This window comes from Carassius gibelio, chromosome B8, assembly GCF_023724105.1.
Source record: "Carassius gibelio isolate Cgi1373 ecotype wild population from Czech Republic chromosome B8, carGib1.2-hapl.c, whole genome shotgun sequence".
Taxonomy (NCBI): domain Eukaryota; kingdom Metazoa; phylum Chordata; class Actinopteri; order Cypriniformes; family Cyprinidae; genus Carassius; species Carassius gibelio.
This window is the reverse complement of record NC_068403.1, coordinates 29,821,340-29,845,995: the sequence shown is the minus strand read 5'-3', so window position 1 is coordinate 29,845,995 and position 24,656 is coordinate 29,821,340.

The window sequence follows — 24,656 nt, the reverse complement described above, 5'->3', positions numbered from 1 at the left end:
CAGGTAGGCCGTGGCATTTAAACGATACCGAATTGGCACTAAGGGGCCTAAAGTGTGCCAAGAAAACATCCCCCACACCATTACACCACCACCACCAGTCTGCACAGTGGTAACAAGGCATGATGGATCCATGTTCTCATTCTGATTACACCAAATTCTGACTCTACCATTTGAATTTCTCAACAGAAATCGAGTCTCATCAGACCAGGCAACATTTTTCCAGTCTTCAATTGTCCAATTTTGATGAGCTCGTGCAAATTGCTTTTTCCCTTTTTCCTATTTGTAGTGGAGATGAGTGGTACTCGCTGGGGTCTTCTGCTGTTGTAGCCCATCCGCCACAAGGTTGTGCGTGTTGTGGCTCCACAGATGCTTTGCTGCATACCTCGGTTGTATCGAGTGGTTATTTCAGTCAAAGTTGCTCTTCTATCAGCTTGAAACAGTCGGCCCATTCTCCTCTGACCTCTAGCATCAGCAAGCCATTTTCTCCCACAGGACTGCCACATACTGGATGTTTTCTCCCTTTTCACACCATTCTTTGTAAACCATAGAAACGGTTGTGCGTGAAATTCCCAGTAACTGAGCAGATTGTGAAATACTCAGACCGGCCCGTCTGGCAACCACAACCATGCCACACTCAAAATTGTTAAAATCAATTTTTTTTCCAATTCTGACATTCAGTTTGGAGTTCAGGAGATTGTCTTGACCAGGACAACACCCCTAAATGCATTGAAGCAATTGCCATGTGATTGGTTGATTAGATAATTAATCCAATCGAAGATTCATTTGAGAAATTGTTAATTGTCCCTTTGCAGGTTGTTTTTTCAAGTCTAGTGTGCTATTTACTTTTACTTCTCATAGAAGTCGCTATCATAAGACTCCACTTTAGAACTTTTTAGACCAGAGCTGGTGGCAGAGCTTGCAGTTTCTGTGCCTGTTGTTGAAGACGAGTTTGTTTCAGATACTGAAGATATACTTGAAACTGATTCTGTATTTGAGGCAGCTGGATCTGGACTTGAAAATGGCAAAGTCTTCCAAAATCAGTTGGGATCTCTATTTCTCCGCATTCAAACACTTTTACATGTATCAAATTCAGCAGTACAGGAAATAGTTGATGAGTTATTTGACATTGGAGATTTTGCTCATCAAAACATAAAGACTGTCATTGATAATATTTTGAAAGACAATAATTGCATTGTTGATGCCTCTGTTGTAACTTCATTGACTGAAGAATTACAAACTTTGAATAAAAAGTCTTTTTTATAAAAGTCGTTTTATAAAAATAACTTCTCTTATTGAACCAGTTGAGTATGTGTTAAATGCACAAGAAAAAAAATCCTACTTTTGTTTATGTTCCTGTTTTAGATTTGCTCCGTAAGCTTTTTGAACGAAAAGAGGTACTTCAGACACTAGAGAGATCCAGTCAACATTAAGGTACTTACAGTTACTGTCAAGATGGAGAATACTTTAAAGAAAACAAGATTCTCTCTGAAGAAAAGGGTAGCTCTGAAATAGCTCCGTTATATATGTTGGGTGATGCCAATTTACCTATAAGACTTCACTCAACATTATCATCGATTTATCTAGCTATGTTGTGCAGAACTGTATACATAAAATAATATGGTTACAGCAAGGTTCTAGAGGCTCTGATTAGGGATCTTGAGCTCCTTGAAAGAGAAGGTGTGTTTGTTCAGAGTCTTGGCTCTAATCTCAGTTTTGGGACAGTTTTGTATGTATCTGCAGACAATTTGGATGCACACTCACTTGCTGGATTTCAAGAGTCTTTCAATGTTGACACTTTTTGCAGATGTTGTATGGCAAGTCGTGTAGATCTTCAGCAGTATAATGTCAGAAGTGGGGTTTTTACCTTGAGAACACCAAGATTGTTCGATGAAGCTGTTAATGTGCTTAAGCAAAGTGATCTGTTGTGTATTGATGATATAAAGAGAGACTGTCCTCCAAACAGACTGGCTAACTTTCATGCTGCAAAAGAATTTCCACCGGATTTTCTCCATGATGCATTTGAAGGAATTGTACCTGTGGAGCTCTGCATCTGCCTCTCAGATCTGATTTCTAAGAAGTACTTTACATTGAATGACCTCAATGAGAGAATAAAAACATTCCCATTTCAATTCTATGACAAAACAAACAGACCCCAGACAATACAAAAAAAACTTTCAAAAAAACAAATCTATCGGTGGCAACGGACACGAGAACTGGGCACTTCTGAGATTTCTTCCACTGTTGGTTGGCCACTGTGTTCCAGAGGGGGAAAAAACTTGGAATATTATTCTTGAATTGAAAGACATTGATGAGTTGTTATCCAGCTCCTCATTCACAACAGAAACCCTGTGCTACCTGCAAGCCAAAATCTCTGACCATCGATAGTTGCTTTTAGGAGTGTTTCCATGTACTAAATTGCATCCTAAACATTAGTATTTAGAACATTACCCTATGTTAATCCAAAAAGATTTGAGGCAAAACATTCTTTCTTTAAAAAGGTGGTCCGTGATTCTGGCAACTTCAAAAATGTTCTGCACACGTTAGCCATAAGACATCAACTAATATTGGCATAATATCTGGAGATGCCAAGTGTTTTTAAACCAAGCAATGAAAATGGTCATGTATCAGTTGTATCTGTGGACATCTTGGGTGCTACTATCAGGGTGGCAATATGGAACGAGTTTAAAGGTCTGGACACTGTTTCATTAACATCCACGGTGTATTTAGATGGCACAAAATATTCAAAAGGAATGGTGATCTCAGTTGGGCACACAAGTGGACTACCAGATTTTGGAAAAGTACTTGAAATCTGTTTAGTGGATGGTTGCATACTTTTCATTATTGAACTGTTCACAGCTGGCTTCTTGGAACATCTAAGGTATTACCAGCTCACCAAAAAAGACCCTGCAGTAACTGTGGTTGTCCAACCTGAACAGCTGAATGACTACATCCCCCTCATTGCATACCTTGTTGGAAAGCTGCTCATTACTCCAAGTACATTCATGTTACAATAAGGTATAGTAAACATATAAATCTTTAAAATCTTGGTGTTTAGCTTGTTTACTCACTGCAAGACTAATGCATTTACTTAACAAATTTAATGCAGACCATACAGTTCTTTGAGTAAAATTTTTAATGGGCTTTGTCTTAATTGCTGCTTCTGATATCTGTTAATGTTTTCATTTATTTATTCACAGTTGCGACTGTTGAGTACTCCTCAAAGTTATTTTCACATCAAGGTGTTTTACCCTAGTGAGTGCTCCTGAGTCAGCCAAGAAGGATAATATAAAAGGTGAACTTTTTTAAAAATATTTTTATTTTTACTGTTTTATTTATGTACTCACCGCTGACCTAATACAATGACACAATATGTATATTTCGGACCTTGCTGTTCTTTATCCATTGTACAATTACATTACTTTTGTCCAGGGATGTGCACAAATAGTCAAATTTATTTTGCCAAGTCTGCGATTGTTTTTCATGTCCACGGTTTGAAGCAACCCCAATACCAATAACATGATATTTAGCCCCTAAAATGCTAATTTTACCAGGGCAACCCTTTCAAAAAAAAATATATTTTAAACCCGGGAAGCAATTTGTATCGGGGAACCTCCCGGAAATGCGATTGGGCTAGTTTTGGACTTGTTTTAAGAAGAAACTTGGCAGGATTTGTTTTGAAAACCTGGCAACCCTGATCTGAACACATGTTTTGGAGATATACTTCTAATTACAGGAGCTTCTTTACTGATGAGATGCGCATGAAAATTGCATTCGATTTTTTGCACAGCCCTACATTTTGCATTTGTTTTATTGTATTGTCCTCTAGTTACAGCTGCTGATTCCTCCAAGAGGCTTCTCAGAGTTATTGTGTCACCTCAAGAAATAAGACGTGTTACCCTACAGAGTTTGCCTGAGTCAGTTGAGAAATTATGTGAAGCACTACGTACCAGTTTGGGTTTGCAAGGAAACTTCATTCTTTTGGAAATGAACTCTGCAGTTTGACAGATAGCAAAGATCTACCAACTGATCGAACAACACTGAAAGTTTTGTTCACATTTTCTGATTCAGTTTCTCACTTGACATTAGATTCTGCAAGTTTGAATTCACCAACTAATACTTCATCAGTGGATTGGCCTGATCCTTTTGTAATTCCTGACTTTTCCCAAGATGTTGAAGTTATACTGAGAGCAGGAAATGATTCCTATGCCAGAGAGGAGCAGTCATTGTTATCTCCTGACCTGCAGCTTCTTGATGAACTGATGAATGCAACATTTTCTCAGCAAAGAAAGGAAATCATTGGTGACGAGCCGCTCATCTCTGTAGTCAGGGACAGATGGCCTGTGCTATTCAATTAGAGACAGGTAACCAGTGCCAACCCGGACATTCACAGCAAGATAAATTACAAGGAAATTATGTATTTGCTTAAAATTGGTAGTAACATGGCTGATTTAAATTAATTTGAGGTTATGCCTGTGAAATGCCCCAAACAAACAATCCTTCAACACGATTTGAGATTCTGTTAAAAATAAATAATCCTCCTATTCATAATGCTGTGGCTCTTCAGAAAGCTGAAATCACACAGTTCAAACCAGACGCTTCAAAGCAAACATTTCCAAAAGATTACCTTATTTCTGCATCCATTTGTTCTTTTGTTTCCTCAAGCTAGTGAAGTACGTCAGAAATAGAATAGGAATAGTACTGTCTTAAGTCTATTTTCTGTATATTCTGTTGGCGTCATTTAATGAAATTGGATCTGTTTTGCTTTTGACCCATCTGGTGTAGACATAATGTCATTTTCCTCATCCACTAACAGCTTGTCATCTGCCGATCTTTCACTACAATTTAATATTTATTTAAACTAACTTTTTTTCTGACCTGCTCGCTCTCTATTCCCTTGTCACCTAACTCAGCACTGTAGCGGGACTTCTGTACTAGTAATGTATGAAAGGCAGTCTGACACAAATGTATTGCAGTTTGTGGCATTCACAAAAATTGGTTTCAACACGTCATTTTTTACTAGTTCTGTTTCAGACAAGTGGAGAGTTCAATAGACTAGTCACCACCGATCTGCTGCAGTCATTCTTAAATGCACTAGATGCCTTGTTTCCAAGTCTTTTAGAGCTGTACAAAGCTGTGTCGTCAAGCAGGAGGTTGAGCTTTAGCAGTGTTATGCAGTGCCTTGACAAGGAGGTATGAATAATAATGAACTAACTATTTGACATTTATTTGACATTTGATATTACGTATACTTAATTAAACTTTGGTTTCTAAGAAATACTGATAACCTACCTGAAAAGCACTGATTATTTCATTATTATAATTTCATTATTATTATTATTATTATTATTATTATTATTATTATTGTATTTTTAATTAATAAATTTTTACTTGCTATTTATAATCTTTGAAAGTGATGTTAGTAGTATTAGCTGTGGTATTATATTGAATCGAATTGTTAAATTTTAATGGTATCTAAAATTTTGGGTGTCATAACATTTATTGCAATACAAGGATACATGGTTCAAAAACTTAACTATTTTATTAATTTATTACTTCTCTTGTGGTGGGACCAGTGAAAATTGATTAATTAAATCAAATAGAGTTCTTGTGAATCGGAATAGAATTGGGACATCTGAATTAAACCCTAATCAATATTTACCAACATAGGGATTTTAATTGTATAATGCAGTCACTCAGTGTTGTTTATAATTGTTCGTAGGACACAAATCAGAACCGAAGAACAGCTGCCTTACTTGGCCTTCCACGCTTCTTTTCAGATGATACTGCCGAAATAATCAAGATGTGTGACGTAACAAAATATATTTACACATTTTTTTATGTACCAATGAATCTGAATTCATTGCAGAGCACTAGGGATGGAGAAAAAAATTATTCACTTAACTGTCATAATTCTGTTTTTGACATTTCTTTTCATTCCAGGGTCAGTAATAATAGTAATCAATTAAATTGCTTCATGTTAATATTTGTTTATAATAATTGACTGTACAGTAATTAGTGCTTCTCCAGTGGCTTGTTTTGACTCATCCCAGCTTTTTAGAGCATATATCAAAATGAATGATATGGCTTATTTCATTAGACCATTTCTATAATTTTATAGACCAAATCTATTAAATGCCTTTTAGTTAAGACTGATACTGTCCATTTGTTTTAGGTTCATGGTGAACTCCTGGATGTCATTATGAAGGGAATGCGTGTTGGACTAGTGATTGGACATGAAGGTGTCCTGAATGATGCATTTCCTCTTGATGTCTCCAAAGTGGTTGTGGTGGTAGAGGAGACAACTGTTCTCCACAATCTCAGAGACATACCCACTGGCTTTGCTCTGTTAATGCGCACAATCTACTGCCTTAACCTTGAATATCCCCGCAGTATGAGATACTCCTTCGAAATCCTGCAGAAAGTGATCATGAAGATTAAAATTGACCACTGTTCTGCCAAGATACACGGACTTCGAAACAAACTCCTGAGATACAATTTATAGACTGGTCTCAAACTTTATGCAAATTTATGCAACAGACTTTCCTACAATAACAATATTTTTGAGTAGACGATTTATGTTGATTATGAGTTTTTAATAATGTAACCTTATAAGTTGTCTTAACTTGGAGAATCAAGTTGAAACAACATTTGACAATGTAACAATGTTTTGTTTATATTTATGTATATATATATATATAAATAAGTAAGTGTTTTATTTTGACTCATTTTAAAATTATTTGGGAAACCTTGATGTAATGTTTAATGCACTTCATGTTGTTGATAAAAACAAATGGAATGCATTTTCTTACTCTTTGTATTTTTATATATAAATATGGTACAATATATAATTTGTGAAATGAGATGGGTATAAAGTAGTGTAAAAGTAAACCTTAAATGTGTATTAGATTATGTTATTAACTACAACTTGTGTCATGTAATTTGGAATCGGTAACTGATTACAATTTGTAAGTAATCTACCCAGCTCTGTGTATAGATACATTTTGGCTGGATCAGTAAAATGCAAGTTATGTGCATCGTCCAAATTCCAGTGTCATTATTCCAACACATATTTCTATTGTGAATAGTGTGTGGCTCTCTATGCACACTGTCCTGCAACTCTTAAATATATTAGGATTCCTCTCCCCGAATTAAGGAGAAGAGGTTAAGTCAACGCCTTATCAGTTATACTCATTTTTGAGTCTAGGAATAAAAGTCTAAATGATGTCATTCTTAACATTGTGACATATTAGAAAAAAAAATATATATGATTGTAATGATGTTTACAATAATAATACAGACAGACTAAATGTAAAAAAGTTCTCGAACTATTCTTCTGGAAAAATCGTTTAGCATTTTAGCATTTTGCTAAGTATCTGCCACCTACTGGTACGTTCTGGTTGCTCAGTCACTATTGTTTGTGTAGTATAATATGTAGTTGTCCTCATGTTTTGCCACAGGACAGAGTACATTTTATGTCATCTTTGCATAAGTGTAATATTGAGATTTTACAAAGTGACATATTTAGAGCAACACTGTGAAAGCTCATAACACGCCCATGCTGATATATAATCATAGATATCTGTCGACACAAAGTGCATCACATGACTAAACAAAAACCTGCGTTTTCACATTTCATGCTTCAACACGTTTTCAAATCTATCCACTTGAGAGCAGGGTTGCCAGGTTTTCACAGAGAAAAAACAACAACGCCCTATTGCTACTCAAAACTAGCCCAATCATGTTCAGAGTGGGATCCATGATAAAAATCGCAGGCCGGGGGATAAAATACAGCTGACCTAGACCTTTAGAGGCTAAATATTACATCATTGGGGTTGTTTAAAACTGCCGACAAGAAAAACAACCATTAGCAACAGTGTTAAGGGCTCTAGACTGACTGAATGGTCACACTGTTCAACACAAGTCTCAATAGTGCAGCACAGTGGTTGATGCAGAAATAAAGCTTTGTGAAACACAGAAGGCTTTTCTCTCAACTGTATCACAAAAGGGCTAATTACTCAAAGCTTTAACAGCACTGTCTGCGTTGTGGCCATATGGCAGTCAAAAAAATCAATAGCACCTACTTTTCCACTTGGCTTTGTCCCACTACAGCCGCTTATTTCACATCTGGTTCTGCAGCTGAGCAGTCGTGTGGTTCTCAGCCGAATAGAGCATTGGATGTCATAGACCATATGCTTTAGGTAAACTGTTTTTGTTGTTTGTTTTTCTAATGCAAGCTTCAGTGTCGGGCGTAAGATCACTACATCTCAGGCAATTTTAAACATTCAGATTTGACAAGTTCCCTATCTGTCGGTCACTACGAGTTATGTCGACCGACAAATGGGGTCTCACTTGGGAGGCCAATCATCTCTGAATTTTAGAGAAAACGCCAATGAAAATTGGCTAGTGGATTAACATACCTGAGCCACTCCCATGCGGATGGTTAAAAATAGGGCGACAGGTGCATCCATTCATTAGATTTTTGCTTCGGAGCCGAGTGGTTGTATGAAAGCTATTATACTCCACAAAGCCATTCATCTGCTGTGTCTGGGAAGCTGTTCTGGTTGGCGGTATGTCCCTTTCAGCGATTCCCCTGGGCGCTTCAACTAAGATAGCAGATTTCCTAAAAGAGCAAATCGCGGACTATTCGCGTCTTTTTCAAGACGCCGTTTCGTCCGCGTCCTTCTGGATGCGGTCGTTTCCTGTTCTCTGACAACAGCCACGTTCGCTCTCTTCCGTGTCTGGGCATTCAGCACGCTGAAGGTGCGTTCGTGGATGGTTCATGCACGCACTACGTGTGTGACCATGGCAACGCTGTGATCGTGTCTCCCATTTCTTAAAGGGAAGGGAGCAGACCCCTCTGTCACTACCTGTTCTGGTTTTTCTGTCTCGAGCAGAGGACCGCCGGCTAGTGCTCTGGGAGATTTGAAGGTGACAGTGAGAGCTTCTCTGCCGGGCCACGCCCCACGGACCTCTTACCCCTTCCGCAGTGTTTGTCCTGTGCGGCTGCTGGGTGATTTTGCTGGGCTGTCTTATGGCAGTCCCAACGGGTCATTCAGTTTGCCGCCGGAGATCAGATGTCGATTGCAGCATCGGGGATGGGCTGTTGACCTCTGTGGATGAAGATTCGGCGGGGCTGCCCCCCTCGGGTGTTGTCGCCACTGCCGAATTGGACCCAGAGTTGACAGCCGTGCTTGCCCGGGCAGCTGTGAGCATCAGGATGGAGGTGAATGCACCACCCAGCCCTGAGTGCTCATGGCTGTTTGATTGGTTCTCCGTGTGGAGCGCGACTCACAACCGCGTTTTACTCTGGTTCCTTTCTTCCCGGATGTGCATGGAGAAGTGATGTAGTCGTGGATGGCCCCTTTTACGGCCGGAAACAGCTCCGTCCTCACTACCCTCGATGGCAGGGAAGCTAGGGATGCATTGACATTCCCCAGCAGGAGAGTGCGATTGCGGTGCACTTGTGTCCGCAAAACGCCGCCACTGGGAGGGATAGTCCGCGCCTCTCACCCAAGGCCTGTAAGCTGTCGGCCGCACTCGCTACCAAGGCTTACAGTGCTGCGGGCCAAGCTGTCTCTGCTTTGCATGCCATGGCTATCCTGCAAACCCAACAAGCCAAGGCTTTAACAAATGCACGAGGGTAGGACCAACCCGAGGTTGATGCAGGAGCTGCGCATGGCGACTGACCTCCCCCTTCCGGGTGACGGAAGTCACAACGCAGTCCCTCGGGTAGGCGATATCCACTCTAGTGTTTTTTCATGTTCAGCCTGGTCTGTATGAGAGACATTGACAAAGTGCATTTTCTCGATGCTCCCATGTCCCAGGCTGTCCTGTGTGGCGACGCTGTCAGGGGCTGTGCCCAGTAGTTCCTGACAGAACAACAGCAGACTGAGGCCATACAGCACATCTCGCCATGACGTGATCCTCCGGTTGCCACCATTCTGTCGCAGGCAGTGCCTCAGCCTGCTTTTCGGCGTGGGCGCCCCCCTGCGTCCTCCACACCAGCCCTGCCCCATATTGAGAGTTCTTCGAGGCCGGCGCATCGAGCCCTGCGCAGGAGAGCGGCTCCCACCGTGTCACTCCCGGCTGCGAAGTCCTCAAAGAAGTCGACTAAACGGCCCTGACACGGGCAACTCGGAGATGTGGGAATCTGCTCTTCAGGAGCTGGCGAAGACAGCGCCACTCCTTCCCCCGGGGGAGGGCCGGGTGGAAAATCTTCAGTTATGTTTCTTTCTGTTCCGCCGCTGGTCAAATGGCCAGTTGCAACCCACTTTTTCAATGAAAGAGCAATTTCCCTTTCCTCCGAGTTGCAAGGCTCGTGGGTTGACGATGAGCGACGCACTGCCTCCTCATTCTCACCCACGACGCCAACCGGGGACGCCTATTCAGCCCCTACCTTGCCTTTCTACGGGCCGGCGTTCCCTTAGAACAAGTGTCCTGGCACGTTGTTGTCACAACAGATGCTTCCAACTCGGGCTGGGGCGCGACATGCAACGGGCAGGCAACTTCAGGGTCCTGGACAGGACCTCGACTGCTTTGGCACATCAACTGCCAAACAAGCACGTGTTGGTCCGCACGGACAACACTGCGGCTGTTTCGTACATCTACCGACAGGGCGGTCTACGATCACGTCGCATGTCTCAACTCGCCCGCCATCTCCTCCTCTGGAGTCAGACGTGGCTCAAGTCGCTGCGCGCTGTCCACATCCCGGGGGAGCTCAATAGTGCAGCCGACGCGCTCTCATGACAGCTCACTTTCCCCGGGGAATGGCGACTCCATCCCCAGACGGTCCAGCTGATCTGGAGTCGATTCGGGGAAGCCCAGGTAGACCTGTTTGCTTCCCACGAGTCCTCCAACTGCCAGCTGTACTATTCCCTGTCCCAGGCCCCCCTTGGCACAGATGCACTGGCACACAGCTGGCCTTGGGCTTTACGCAAGTATGCATTTCCCCCAGTGAGCCTGCTCACACAGACACTGTGCAAGGTCAGGGAGGACGAGGAACAGGTCCTGTTGGTTGCGCCTTACTGGCCCACCCGGACCTGCCCCCAGAGGTGGTAGTTACTATCACTCAGGCTAGAGCCCCTTCTACGAGGCAGGCCTGGATACGTGCCCAAGGTTCCCACCACTCCCTTCCGATACCAGGTGGTGAACCTGCAAGTGCTGCCCCTGGAGGAGGCAGATCCAGCCTTGTCGTTGCTGTGTCCCGTAAGAGCGCTTCGCATATACGTGGACCGCACCCAGAGCTTTAGAAGCTCTGAGCAGCTCCTGGTCTGGTTTGGAGGTCAGCAGAAGGGGAAGGCTGTCTCTAAGCAGAGGTTGGCCCACTGGATAGTGGACGCCATCGCCTTGGCTTACCATTCCCAAGGCGAGCCGTGCCCCCTGGGGGTGAGGGCCCACTCCACACGAGTGTGGCCTCCTCCTATGCGCTGGCGCACGGCGCCTCTCTGGCAGACCTCTGTCGGGCTGCGGGCTGGGCGACACCTAACACCTTTGCGAGGTTTTACAACCTCCGTGTAGAGCCAGTTTCTTCCTGTGTGTTGGGTAACAGGTAATTGGCGGGAAGGGCTGGCTGGGTGTCACGCTTGCTGCGCCATTCCCCCTAACACGGGGATGTGAGCGCCTTTCTTCTCCCAGTAGAGTTCCCCGGTTGGCATACCCTGGTCGAGCATCCTCCAGCACCCTCGGCAGTCAGACTTGGCTGGGCAGTCTGTCGCCAGGCCCAGTACTGGCGTTAGCGGGTAATCCCATATGTGTATTCTTCCACGGTAAGGTTTCCCTCTTGGCAAACCCGTGTCTTCCCTTGACAGACCCGTTCTGTCAGTCTCTTCTGGCAGCCGTTCCATCCCTACTCCAAGGTAGGACCTGCCTCAGAGACCCCTTCCATGTGTAGTACTGCCCCTGGGTCAGTCCACATCAGTATATCCACATGTCACCTCCCTACAGGTAGGATGTGGTCTCCGTAGCGACCTTTTCCTAAGGCTCGCTTCCCCATTGTCTTGCCAGCTGAAAGAACAAATAGGGAAGATTTGAAGCAATCTTTCTCTGAAGGTTGAAATCCCTTCCATTAACTTTATGTGGGCGGAACAGCAGCATGGCCTTCTCCAGCAGATATGTACTCACCCTTTGGTCCCTTCGGTACCAAGGTCAGTGAATTTGCGCTGGGGCTTTGGGAAGGTTACGACCTTAAGCGTAGCTTTTGTGGCACGCCAGGGCTTGTCAACAATTGCAGTGCCACAGGGTTGTGACGAGGTTTAGGTTGTGGAGTTTTCCATAGGACCCCATTTGTCAGTCGACATAACTCATAGTGACCGACAGATAGGGAACGCCTTGGTTACGTACGTAACCCTCGTTCCCTGATGGAGGGAACGGAGACGTTATGTCCCCATGCCACAACCTTGAACCATTCGCTGTTGCCGGGACACGTTCTCGGCTCCTCAGCGTAAAACCTAATGAGTGGATGCACCTGTCGCCCTATTTATACCCGTCGGCACGGGAGTGGCTCAGGTATGTTAATCCACTAGCCAATTTTCATTGGCGTTTTCTCTTAAATTCAGAGATGATTGGCCTCCCAAGTGAGACCCCATTTGTCGGTCGACATAACATCTCCGTTCCCTCCACCAGGGAACGAGGGTTACGTACGTAACCGAGACGTTTTCTCTTGCAATGATCCAGTTTGTGACCCTGGACCACAAAACCAGTCATAAGGGTCTTTTCTTTTCTTTTTTCTTTTACTGAGATTGATAATTTGAATACATCATCTTTCTATTGATGTAGGTTTGTTAGGATAGGACAATATTTGGCTTATATATTAAAATATATTTTAATATTTAGAAAATCTGGAATCTCAGGGTGCAAACAAATATTGAAGAAAATCACCTTGGTCCAAATGTTGTCCAAAGTTCTTAGTCCATATTATTTATCAAAAATTATGTTTTGATATATTTACGGCAATAAATTAACAAAAAAAAAAAAAAAAAAAAATCTTAAAGGAGCATGATCTTTACTTAATATCCAAATGATTTTTGGCATAAAAGAAAAATTGATAAATTTGAGCCATACAATGTATTGTTGGCTATTATTGCTACTAATATACCTGTGCTACTGATGACTGCTTTTGTGCTGCAGGGACACATTTATTCATGTGGAGCCCTGAATGTGTTCATTCACCCATCAGATTACCCGACATACAATTACTGATAATGACATATAGAGTTTGATACAGTATGAGGGAAATCAAACAATGATAAACAAAATATGAATTTTAAATAGCCAATTACGTATAGCTTCCTTGCTTTTGTTAGTTGATGACATGAATATGAAAGGCCATTTTACACTGTAGAAGTCATTGGCAGCCCATAGAGCCATTCGAAGGAAAACTATGAAATTTTGCATATTGGGAGATCATGAACAAGTTTGTATTTATTTATTTATTTTTTTGTTCTTGTCTCTTCATCATTGCTTGTGTTTTTAAATAATTTTCTGATGATTTTGTCTTGTAAATTTCTTACAAAAAATAGTCACAATACATTGCTGAATTGAGCCAGATATTTTTTATTATTTTATCAATGTATTTCTGGCTATCACTACAGGTTTTGTGGTCCAGTGTCACATATTTGGCACCATAATCTTGCTGAGTGTGCTTACATTGCCACCTACAGGCCAACAAAACCTTTGCATAGGTTGTGTCCTAAAATCATGCTCTTGTGTGTTAATGTAACCTTTTTCAGCATTAGAAGCAGACACGGTCTGGTAATCAGGGCCTGTGCTTTCTCTGTTCTCAGATCAGTTTGGCTGTATGCTCTGGTCTCATTCAGAGACTCACCTCCTTGTATGTAGCTGAGAAGAAACGACCCGAGACAGAGTCATACTTCTAGGTCACGAAAAGAACATGCTCTCTAAAGATTCATTCTATGAGCACATTCTTCATCTGAACTCCTGTTCCCTTAAACTGTTTGCTTGCAGATAAAGAAAAGGAAACAGTCCTGGTACAGGTTTGCCATCAAATGTGTCATCTTCCTTTACTGTAATTCGGTGAATAATAATATGTTTTTTCCAAGTCATCTCCAGCAGGTGGTAAATAAAGTATATGAACAATGTAGTGCTATTACAGTATAGAAACTATTCTGCCTTATTATGTGATAAAAAGTGTTTGTAGTGTATATAAACAAATCGTTATTTTTTATAATTGTCCAGCAGTTATAGATTTCTAAGCCAATTAAAAGCCTGAAGTTAGAGAAAAATTTAAGTTGCCTATACACTACCAATCAAAAGTTTTTGATCAGTAAGCTTATGTTTTTTAAAGAAGTCTCTTCTGTTCATCAAGCCTGCATTTATTTGATCCAAAGTACAGCAAAACAATAACTGATTTATTGAATATATTTCGAAATGTAATTTATTGAGATTTCAAAGCTGAATTTAGCATCATTACTCCAGTCACACGGTCCTCGAGAAATAATTCTGATATTCTGATTTGCTGCTAAAAAAACAAAAACAAACAAACAACAACAACAACAAAAAAGAAACACTTATTATGATAATGTTGAAAACAGCGGAGTAGTTTTTTTCGGGTTTCTTTGATGAATAGAAAGGTCAGGAGAACAACATTTCTAAGAAATAGAAATATTTTGTAAAATGATGTCTTTATCATTACTTTTGATCAATTTAAAGAAACCTTGCTAAATAAAAGTATTAATTTCCATATTTTTTCCCCCTTTTTTTTCTTTTGAATGATATACTGTATAATGTTGCAAAAGCTTTTTATTTCAAATAAATGCTGATCTTTGGATCCTTCTATTCATCAAAGAAAACAAAAAAAAAAGTACTTATGTTTTAAATAATGATCATCAGCAAATCAGCATTTATGAATGATTGCTGAAGGATGTGACACTGAAGACTGGAGTAATGATGCTGAAAATACAGCTTGGATCACAGGAATAAATAACGTTTAAAATATATTCAAATAGACAACTGTTATTTTAAATAGTAAAACTATTTCACAATATTACTGCTTTTGCTGTATTCTGGATAAAATAAATGCAGGCTTGGTGAGCAGAAGAGACTTCTTTAAAAACATCTTACTGTTCTAAAACTGTTGCCTGGTAGGCTATATAGATTAATGAAATTTTATATTGTATTGTTTTATATTATATTGTAATGGTTTATATAATTTCTGTCCCCCTCACTTCTGAAAAGATGGCTACGCCCCAGCCAAATACACAAAATAAAGGTTATTTTTAGTAATGTCATATGACCCCTTTAAGGTACCAGCACAATATAACATTCAGCAATATATATATATTGACCGAAAATAAAGAAATATATATGTTGGCCATATTGACCAGCTTTAATAAGGGTGTTCAATATAAAAAAAAAAAAAGAAAAATTCATTCTAATATGCTGATTATTATGTTGAAAACAGCGGATTATAATTTTTCAGGTTTCTTTGATGAATAGAAAGTTCAAAATAACAGCATTTATCTGAAATAAAGATTTTATAACACTATACATTTTCTTTATCATCAATTTAAATATTTAGCATCCTTGCTAAATAAAAAGTATTAATTTCTATAATTTCCAAAGAAAATTATTTCTGGATCATGTAACACTGATGACTGGAGTAAATGATGCTGAAAATGCTGCTTTGATATCAGGAATAAATTATATTTTCAAATATATTCAAATAGAAAGCAGTTTTTAAAAAAACTATAAATATTTCTAATTTTACTGATTTTGCTGTACTTTGTAATCAAATAAATGTAGGATTGGTGAGAAGAGAATTCCTAATAAATAATAATAATAATAATAATAATAATAATCAGAATAATAATCAGAATAATAATCAGAATCAGAATGAGCTTTATTGCCAGGTATGTTCACACATACAAGGAATTTGTTTTCGTGACAGAAGCTCCTCAGCACAACAGAATGACAGCGACAGAACATAAAAACACATAATAAAAGAATACAAAATACAAAAAATACAAAAGGTACAAAAAATACAAAAAGTAAGTAAGGATAATATATAATTTAAAGATAATAATACTAATTTAAATCTTACTGTTCAAAAACTATTGGCTTGTAGTGTAGGCTGATCATTGCCAGCAGGAGGCGCTGTGAGAGCGGCAGAACCAGTGGTCTCCACGGTAACGGCTGTAATCAAAGCAGCTCTGCTCATGAACACTTCTTTATCAGATCAAATGAAAATGGCATCAAAACTTTTCTGAAGACAGTCTGTAACGCTCAGCCCAGCGGTCTGGATTACTAATATTTGTATAATTTTTGTCTAATTTCTCTGTGTGACAATTAAAACGTGTTAAAATAGTGAAACAGAAATTTTCTTAATTCGATTGGTGTATTTACAGGTTCACAGTAAAAGACTTTAAAACAACACAATAAAACCAGGTAGACTCAGTCTGTTAAAAGAATACAGTTATTTTGTCCATACTCTAAAACAGTCCAAGAATCCATGTGTGCTGTTGTGAGTGTCCAGCAGTGTATATATAATCCAATCTGAGTGAAATCCAAATGGCTGTAAGTGTCTGGAAAGGTAAGTCCAATAAAATAAACTAACCTTTGTTTCTAAGTTTCTCACAGTCGGGTGTGAGTGGAAGCTATTAATGGCCTCCTGGTTTGTTTGCCATCCTGCTCTTCTTATAGTGCTCCTACTTTACAACCATACAGTTCTTAAACACACACACACACACACACACAAATGGTTAAGAGGCATTAAATGGACATAAGAAACATGAAAACCAATTAAATTACTCTATAATACATCTAATCAATGTAATAAATAGAGCGGTTAAAACATGTCCCTTGTGTGACAGTGTCACTAATCAGTTCTCTTCAGAGATACATTCATATTAAACACCTGTGATTTGGTATGGGTATGGTTTGTTTTGGTCATGTTTCCCAATTTCAGAAGCAACTTTATTTGGAGAGACAGGTGGTATTCATAGACCGTGATTTGGTTGCAGTAGGACTTGAACACCAAGCAGACAAGTGTTGTGGTTGATGTGGTGCAGCGAGGCAGAGAGGGTATGTGCATGCATTCATGTTTTTCATTTGTTGGTAAATAATTGATAAAAGCTGTCATTCAGATGAAGGTCTGGTATCTTCAGTTCAATGCTTTCTCCCCACTGCTCCTCAGCTGACAGTCAGTGTGTGCTTATGTCCTGTGCTCAGAGATGCCACAAGGTACTGTAACACCTCTCTCATATTAGAGCTGCATTCATAATCACAGTTTCAAACCACATACAGTCATGCTCCAAAATACAAACACACTTGGTAAATATGATCAAAGAAGGCTGTGAAAATTAATCTGCATTGTTAATCCTTTTGATCTTTTATTTAAAAAATTACAAAAATCTAACCTTTCATTGGATAATGATAATTTAAAATGGGGGAAAATATCATTATGAAATAAATGTTTTTCTTTAATACACATTGGCCACAATTAAGGACACCCTTTTATTCAATCCTTTTTTAAGCCTCCATTTGCCAGTTTAACAGCTCTAAATGTTCTCCTATAATGCCTGATGAGGTTAGAGAACACCTGACAAGAGATCAGAGACCATTCCTTCATCCAGAATCACTCCAGACCCTTCAGATTCCCAGCTTCTCCTCTTCAGTTCACTCCTCTCATTTTCTGTAGGGTTCAGGTCAGAGGACTGGAATGGCTATAGCAGAAGCTTGGTTTTGAGCTCAGTGACCCATTTCGGTGTTGTTTTTGAGGTTTGTGTTTGGATTATTGTACGGTTGAATGATCCAAACATGGCCCATTATAATATTTCTAACAGAGGCAGTCACTTACTGATTTTTATCTGTTGGTATTTGATATATTCCATGATGCCCTGTATCTAAATAAGATGTCCAGGACCTCCAGCAGAAATATAGGCTCACAACATAAAAAATACAGCTGTATATTTCATTGTACACATGGGGTACTTTTTATCCCTGTGTTCACCAAACCCATCTTGAGTGTTTGCTGCTAAAAAGCTAATGTTTGTGTTTCATCTCACCATAGAAGACCGTGCCATTTGAGGTTCCAGTCGTGTCTGATAACTGAATATGCTTTAGTTTGTTTTTGGATGAGCAGGAGAATTTTTCTTGAAACCCTCCCATACAACATGTGTTGATGTAGGTTCTGTTTGATCATTTTTTTTTAAAGATTTCTGAACCTGAGACTCAACTATTTTCTGCAATTCTCCAGCTGTGATCCTTGGAGAGTATTTGGTGACTCAAACGCTCCTCCTCACCGTGCATTAGGACGATATAGACACACGTCCTCTTCCAGGCAGATTCATAACATTTTCTGTTGATGGGAAATTCTTATTTATTGTCCTGATGGTGGAAATGGGAATTTTCACTGCTCTAGTCTCTTTTCTTAAAGACACTTCACTAATTTGTGAAGCTCAATTATCTTTTGCTTCACATCAGAAATATATTCTTTGGTTTTTCTGATTGTGATGGATGATTAAGGGAATTTGGCCTTTGTTCTCCCTCTTCTTTATATTTCTGTGAAAAAGGAAGCCACGGCTGGAGAATTTCATTTTTATAATCACTCTGGGGTGCTTCAAAATTGTGAATATGAATGGGAATATACTTCAGAGATATTTTACTCATAAGAATTTCTAGGCTTGTCCTTAATTGTGGCCAATTTGTATTAGAGAAAAACATTTATTTCCTAATGATATTTCCCCCTATTGTAAATTCTTATTATCCAATGAAAGGTTAGATTTTTGTGATTTTTTTTATTTTATTTTTAATAAAAGATCAAAAGTATTAACAATGCAGATTAATTTTCACAGCCTTTTTTGATCATATTTGCCAAGGGTTTCCATATTTTTGGCCATGACTCTACATTGAAATGCCAAAATTCTATTGTCTTCTCATTGAGACACATGGTGCAATGCCTGTAAAATGAAGTAATGCCCTTTACCGAAGTGACCTTTTTACTAAAGTAATGATGCATTACAAGCCGAGGGGTGAAAACTCTTGGAATTGTAAAATCAGGGTAAATTTTACATATTTCGTCTTCTGGGAAACATATAAGTATCTGCTGTAGCTTCTGAAGGGCAGTACTAATATATATATATATATATATATATATATATATATATATATATATATATATATATATATATATATATATATATATATATATATATATATATATATGTGTGTGTGTGTGTGTGTGTGTGTGTGTGTATAGGCAAAAAAAAAAAAAAAAAAACACGGTTTGCAAATCTTCATTCTGTTCAAAAGTTTTTTTAACCTCGGCTCTTAATGGAAGTTTTTTTTTTTTTTTTTTTTTTTCTGGAGCATCAATGAGCATTTGAACCATCTGTAATAGCTGCATAGGAGTCCCTTAGTTGTCCTTAATGTGAAAAGATGGATCTCAAAATCGTTGGTCGAATCAAAGTCGTTGTTGGAAAGGATTCAAATACACAAAAATGCTGGATGCTGAAGGGTTTTTCTCAAGAACAGCAGGCAGTTTAACTGTTCAGGACAAACAAGAGACTCATGAACAACTATCACTAAACACAAACACAGCTGTGGATCATTCAGCTAACAACACAGTGTTAAGAATCAAGGGGATGGAAACTTTTAAATGGGGTCATTTTTATAAATTCTGCTATATTTTCTCTTGTGGACTTTATGTAAACATCTTTTATGTGAAATATCTTACTCAGGTCAATACTAAATAAACAACAAAATGCATTTTGTATGAGTTTTATATGTTCATTGTAAAACTGCTTAAAGTTATATTGTAAAAAGCACTTAGACCATATTTAGGCATGGAAATGAGGAAAGATGTAGGTGAGATAATTCATTTTTATTTGACATTAAAAATAAGTCTAAAATACAGCACCCCCTGTCAATGAAAAAAAAATAAAAAAAATCCCCTCTGCAGGAGTCATCTGTAGGGGAATTCCCATTCTGTTTCATATCTGTTTATTGAATCTATTTTGGGATGTGAGTGTATGTTTCATTTTTGTTGGTAAATCAGTTTCTGTCATTCCTACATTACAGGAGTTGTTGTTTGTGTATATTTAAACTGGTGAAGTCTTGTCTCTCACCTCCCGTATGTAGAGCGCACTGTCCTTATCTTATGTAATACACTACTCTACCATATGTCTATAATCTGAAAGCACTCTGTGCGGCTCTAAAGTCAGAGAAGGGAAGCTGGAGTATGAATATTCACAGAGATCTGATGGTGGTCAGCTGCTCTTCTCCAAACTGCCCTTCAGACCTGGTGTTCTCACACACATATTACCTATTCTAATATGTTCAACTATTTCATTTAACTATTTATTTAATACTAATTAGAAAAATTCCATTTAGTAATCGTTACTTCAAAACGACATTTTGATCATTGTTTTTTCCCAAAACCAACACAAACCCTACACAATGCGGAAACAAATACTAACCCCTAACTCAGGGGTGTCCAGTTCTGCTCCTGAAGGTCCACTGTCCTGCAGAGTTAGCTCCAGTCCTCATTAAACACACCTGATCCAGCAAATCAAGGTCTTCAAGGATGGCTAGGCTGTATCGCAGAATGAGTTCTTATGCAATCTTGCGTCATCTCAGTCATCATCATCTCAGTCGGCAAAGTTCAATTCCATTACTCAAGAAATACGGATGCACTTAAAAATAAAAAAATAAAAAAAACTGATCGGTCCACTCCAAGCAGAATTGATATTGGTATAACGTTTCTGCCTTCCATTTCGAATATAGGTAAACTTTTTCTTTGGCTATCATAATAATAATAATAATAATAATAATAAAGTAAAGCATTTTCTTTACTCAAAAAGAAAAGAAAACGCAAGGGTCTTGATCTGGAAGCCTGTCTTGCACTTAGTCATAGCCAAATACAGCATCTTTTTCTAGATTTTGACAAGCTTTAAAGATATTAAAGTAGGCCTATTTATTTACAAGACATTTAAAAATGTTTGCAGCATGGATAAAAACACTACTATTAAAGTTTTAGTGGAAAAAACTTCTCATCTCTGCCGCACAGCAGAATTGACCCACCTGATAAACAGCTGTTGTGCAGCACACGAGGGAGAGAGAAGTGCAGAAAAGCAGGGTCTATTTCATGCACAACTTTAACAAAATAAAATAGGTAAAGCTGTCAGCTATGTGGATATTAGCAAATTTGTTAACAATTCTTGTTTATAATCATTAATAACATGGTTTCTTCTTAACACGATTTTAGGTATAAGCTGTATTCTGTTAATGGGTGGAATTCATTTTTTGAAGCGCACTTGCCATACAGTAATCGCAAAAAGCTTTGTGGTGTGTAACTTTTCAATAAACAAAGTATCAGCTTTAGAATTACTGTCTGAGCCCTGGCACATAGACTCCAGTGCTCAGCATTAAAGAAGCTTCATTAACACCAGACAATAAGTATGCTGAGGTAAAAATTCAAAATGAAAGTTTTTATATTTAAAATACAGTTAGTAAGGCAACATCACAACGTTCTCACCACTACAACTGTTTAATATTTCATTAACACCTCATCTCACAGAAGCCAGCCAATGAATTGGCGAATCAGTTGAGTTAACGTTTCAATAACTTATGCAATAACTAGCACTTTTCCTTCATTTATAAAAAAAAAAAAAAAAAAAAAAAAAAAAACCTGGCTATGCGTTATGTGCTAGACTAACTGAGACTTGTCATGGCACTTGTATACTGTTGTTGTTGTCTTGTTGACCTGACTGCTTCTATTGTTCTCATTTGTAATTCGCTTTGGATAAAAGCGTCTGCTAAATTATTAAATGTAAAATGTAAATGTAATGAATAAACATCTGATGAATCAGCCATTTGAATAAATCGCTTGAATGAACAAATCAGTGACTCACTCATTAAACGCACACTACTGGCGTATAGTTTAAAAGTATCATTTCCACCATCATTTCTTTTCTTGTTTGTATATTACCAAAAATATTTAAAACAATCTCACAACATTAATCAATGCAGTTTTTTCAGTGTAAATTATTTTATTTGATAACATATAGATAAAAATAATCAAATTATTATAACTGAATTTGAAGATTAAATGTAAGAATCTGAAATGAAACGTGGGTCACAATTTATTTTAGGGTCCAATTCTCTCTGTTAACTAACCATTAACTATGACTTTTGCCTCAATTAACCACTTATTGGCTGCTTATTGATAGTTTATAAGGTAGTTGTTAAGTTTAGGGTATTGGGTAGGATTATGGATGTCATGCATTATATGTACTTTATAAGCACTAATAAACAGCCAATATGTTAATAATAGACATGCTAATAAGCAACTACTTATTAGTGTGAATTGGACCCTATACTAAAGTGTTACCATTTATATATTTTTTTTAAATATATTTTTTAAAAATGCTAATTTATATGTCACAGCTGATGGAAAACTGATAAGAATATTGCTTCAGAATAAATCATATTTGCAATAGCATATATATTTATATTTACAAACCCAACACCATAGAGCCTCCCAAATATCAGATCAAAATTTAACCCCTGCAAGCCATTTAATATTTCTCTTTACTTCTATAGTACATAATGAACATGAATTAATTTTAAAATATGTAGGCTATTTTATAAGAGAGCCTACAGCACAACTTGCTGAAATGTGTAGTGTAAAAGCTGTAAAGAAAGAAAATGTGTAAAGCTTGTAGAAATGTAGCATAATATATGCTACATTTACAGCAGAATAACCATTCAGTGTCCATAAGCTCATCAGTCAGCTAGAAAAATAAATATAAAGAGGAGCATTCTGCTATGTTTATGTACTATTGCATTTTAATATTTTTACTTAACCTCTTGTCTACATGATTCAACTCCTATGAAATTGCATTTTCCTAATTAAGAAAAACAGACTGAAATTATGAAAGACATACAATCTTAAAAATAAAGGTGCTTAAAAGGTTCTTCACAGAACCATTTTTGGTTCCAAAAAGAACCATTCAGTAAAAGGTTCTTTAAAGAACCATCTCTTTCTCAACTTTTTATTACCTGAAGAACTTTCTTTTGCTGCAAAAAACCTTTGTTCTTTGCTCTAACCTTTCGTGAAATATAAAGGTTCTTTAGATGTTAAAGGTTCTTTATGAAACTATTTAGATAAAAAAGGTTCTTCTTTGGCATCGTGAAGCACCTTTATTTTTAAGAGTGTAGGAAAAAATTTCCAGGATGCATTGAGGAGGAGCCCAAACTTCACTCAGTGGCCAAGACATGCTTATAATCCATGATATTGGTATTGTGTATTACACAGATGTGCTTAGTTCCCAGGTCATCAACAAGATGAATTAATGCTGTTAAAGTCAAGATATTAGACATAAACACATGACAGTATGATTGAAATGTTAACATATATATAACTGACTGGGCCGTCATACAGCATAGATATTGGGATCACATCAACACTCAATATCGATTGTAAAACTAATGCATCTGACCTCAGCATTCAGCAGACTGTGAACATAACCTGAAATAGCACTGTACATTTCCAAATTCCACATCCGTAAAGTACTGTCTGCTGGGCAGCATGTATCGCGGATCCATGTGTGCCATTAGACGGGGGTAACCTTTGTTTTCTATAATGGAAGATGGCTTGTCTTCCAGTATATTAATTCCATTACTTTCTTTGCAATGGCTTGTGCTTTTGGCCTATCTCGGCTGTAACTCTGATAGGTAATATAATATATAATATCAGATAGGTCCTTCAAAATATCTTGGAGAGGTGAGGTGTCCAAGTCACAACATCTAACTACTGGGGTGTCTCAGGGCTCAGTTCTTGGACCACTTCTCTTCTCTGTTTACATGGAATCATTAGGTTCTGTCATTCAGAAACATGGCTTTTCATACCACTGCTATGCTGATGACACTCAACTCTACCTCTCATTCCATCCTGATTATCCAACGGAAGCTATTCGGAACATGCTGCACAACTCCTTGTTCAAGCTCTTGTTCTGTCCAGGCTGGACTATTGCAATGCCCTCTTGGCAGGTCTTCCAGCCAATTCTATCAAACCTTTACAATTAATTCAGAATGCGGCAGCAGGATTAATTTTTAATGAGCCAAAAAGAATACACGTCACACCTCTGTTTATCAATTTGCATAAAATTCAAGGCATTGATGTTTGCCTACAAAACTACCACTGGCTCTGCACATTTACCTAAATTTGTTACTTCAGACTTATGTGCCCTCTAGAAGCTTGCATTCTGCAAGTGAACATCGGTTGATTGTGCCATCCCAGAGAAGCACAAAGTCACTTTTACGGACTTCCGATGGGAGCACACACGATCAAACGGGTAAGCCTCTCTGACCATAGAAAAGGAAAAGATAAGTTTGTCTAGCCGGGAGACTCTCGCCGACGTCCGACGGGAGCTTGCACTCTTGGCATCGAACGTGTAAGCCTCTCTGGATGAAAGACGGAAAGGTAAAGTTGTGTGGGCAGGAGGCCTCACCAGCATCCAACAGGAACTTTGTGCTCGCTGTATCAGCTGGGTCAGCATCGCAGGCCGTAGGATGGAAGATGTAAGTTTGGGTGGCCGTGGGGCTCTCGCCGACGTCCGATGGGAGCTTGTACTCACAGCATCGGACGGGAAAGCCTCGACGACCATAGAAATGGAAAAGGAGGTTTTCGCCGGCCTCCC